Raw genomic sequence first — 2745 nt, 5'->3', positions numbered from 1 at the left:
AGGATTTTTTTTAATCTACTCGTTGATTGATGGGCATTTGGGTTGGTTCCATGATTTTGCAGTTGTGAATTGTGCTGCTATAAACATGCATGTACAAGTATCTTTTTCGTATAATGACTTCTTTTCCTCTGGGTAGATACCCAGTGGTGGGATTGCTTGATCAAATAGTAAGGAATCTCCACACTATTTTCCATCGTGGCTGTGCTAGTTTACATTCCCACCAGCAGTGTAGACATGTTCCCTGATCACTGCACCCATGCCAACATCTACTGTTTTTTGATTATGGCCATTCTTGCAGGAGTAAGGTGGTATTGCATTGTGGTTTTGATTTGCATTTCCCTGATCATTAGTGATGTTGAGCATTTTTTCATATGTTTCTTGGCCATTTGTATATCTTCTTTTGAGAATTTTCTATCTATATCCTTAGCCCACATTTTTTTTTTTTTTTTTTTTTTTTTTTTCTGAGACAGAGTCTCGCTTTGTCACCCAGGCTGGAGTGTGGTGGCGCAATCTCGACTCACTGCAAGCTCCGCCTCCCTGGTTCACGCCATTCTCCTGCCTCAGCCTCCTGAGTAGCTGGGACTACAGGCACCCGCCACCACACCCGGCTAATTTGTTGTATTTTTAGTAGAGACGAGGTTTCACTGTGTTAGCTAGGATAGTTTGGATCTCCTGACCTCGTGGTCCGCCACCCTCAGCCTCCCAAAGTGCTGGGATTGGGATTTTTTTTTCTTGCTGATTTGTTTGAGTTTGTTGTAGATTCTGGATATTAGTCCTTTGTCAGCTGTAAAGATTGTGAATATTTCCTCTCACTCTTTGGGTTGTCTGAGTACTCTGCCTCACAAAGTGCTGGGATTGGGATTTTTTTTTTCTTGCTGATTTGTTTGAGTTTGTCGTAGATTCTGGATATTAGTCCTTTGTCAGATGTAAAGATTGTGAATATTTCCACTCACTCTTTGGGTTGTCTGAATACTCTGCTCACTGTTCCTTTTGCTGTGCAAAAGCTCTTTAGTTTAATTAAGTCCTAACTATTTTTCTTTGTTTTTATTGTATTTGCTTTTCTTTCTTTCTTTCTTTTTTTTTTTTTTTTTTTTTTTTTTTTTTTTTTTTTGTACTTAGCTATTTAATGAGGTTCTTAAGACATTTAGAACACCAATTTGTGAGGATAAATTCCATTCGTCAGGGCAAACACAGATCGCAGGTAGCCCTGGAGCTGAGGAACAGCTTTGATTTTTGGTAGAATTTGTGAGTCTACAGCTTTCTGATCAATCTTGCGCTGCTCTGTAATCTTGTATTTCTCTTTCTCTGTGTCGAAGATCTCACCTTCCTGGTGTCTGGGCTTCCGCAGCTGCTGCTTCTTGAAGTAAGCATCAGTAAGATGTTTTGGGATTTTGACATTGCTGATATCGATTTTGGTTGAGGTGACAATGACAAATTTCTGGTGTGTTCTTCGTAGAGGAACTCGATTGAGGACCAGAGGTCCAGTCACAAGTAACAAGCCACTAGCCAGCTGCTTCAGGAAAACCACCGTTTTGCCCCTGTGGCGTCCAATGAGGATGATCAGAATGGTCCCGGGGGTAATGCTGGCTCGCCGTTTTCTCACGTGCTGACTGAAGGGTTTTTTGCCGTGGCTCAACAGCTTTCCAGGCACGTCTTCAGTAGGATAATATCTAGGCATTTTGCGAAGTTTAACCACCCGGGTACTGCCGTTCTTGTCACCACCAACTGGTTTTGTAAGAGTTGCAAGAACCTTCTTCTTTTTCTTTTCAACCTTGGATTTAGTGGCTGAGTACTTCCTCTTGTACATGGCCTTTCTAGAATACATGGCAGATTGGGAATACCTGTCAATTCCTCTGACAAGGACAGGGTTGCGGCTGCAATGGGGCTTCCCCTTCTTGGGCTTCTTAGCCTTGAGGTTACCCTTTTTTACCTTGCCACCAGCATCGGCCTTCTTGGCTTCTCCTTTCTTCTCTTTAGTATCTGGCGTCTCAACTTTTTCACCCGCCATCTTGCAAGATGGGAAAGAGTGTATTTGCTTTTCGGTTCTGGGTCATGAAATCCTTCCCTAAACCAATGTCTAGAAGGGTCTTTCCAATGTTATATTCTATAATTTTTGTAGTTTCAGGTCTTATATTTAAGTCCTTAGTCCGCCTTGTGTTGAATTTTTTTTTTATAGATGGATTCTTGCTCTGTCACCCAGGCTGGAGTGGGGTGGTGTGATCTTGGCTCACTACAACCTCTGCCTCCGGGGTTGAGGCCTTTCTCCTGCCTCAGCCTCCTAAGTAGCTGGGACTACAGGCGCCCACCACCACGCCCAGCTAATTTTTTGTTTTGTATTTTTATTAGAGACGTGGTTTCACCATGTTCGCCAGGATGGTCTCGATATCCTGACCTCGTGATCCGCCCGCCTGGGCCTCCCACAGTGCTGGGATTACAGGCTTGAGCCACCGCACCTGGCCAAGTTGATTTTTTTATAAGGTGAGATGAGGATCCAGTTTCATTATCCTAAATGTGGTTAGTCAATTATCCCAGCACCATTTGTTGAAAAGGGTGTCCTTTCCCTACTTTATGTTTCTGTTTCCTGTGTCGAAGGTCAGTTGGCTGTAAGTATTTGGGTTTATTTCTGCTTCTCTGTTCTGTTCTATTGGTCTATGTGCCTATTTTTATGCTAGTACCATGCTGTTTATCAATTCTTTGGTTAGGTATATTCCTGAGTATTTTATTTATTTGTTTATTTGCAGCTAT

At 42.5% G+C, this 2745-nt stretch overlaps 1 pseudogene across 1 annotated transcript; it reads right to left on the bottom strand.

The window, feature by feature from the left end:
* Positions 1-1031: 1031 nt before the first annotated feature.
* Positions 1032-2027, bottom strand: LOC703797 (large ribosomal subunit protein eL6 pseudogene; annotated as a pseudogene). The gene has a single exon (XR_003730995.2). The product of XR_003730995.2 is annotated as a large ribosomal subunit protein eL6 pseudogene (transcript).
* Positions 2028-2745: the final 718 nt, after the last annotated feature.

Source organism: Macaca mulatta, chromosome 7, assembly GCF_049350105.2.
Source record: "Macaca mulatta isolate MMU2019108-1 chromosome 7, T2T-MMU8v2.0, whole genome shotgun sequence".
In the NCBI taxonomy this organism is placed as follows: Eukaryota; Metazoa; Chordata; class Mammalia; order Primates; family Cercopithecidae; genus Macaca; species Macaca mulatta.
Note: the sequence above shows the minus strand (reverse complement) of the source record. Positions and strands in the feature narration are given on the sequence as shown.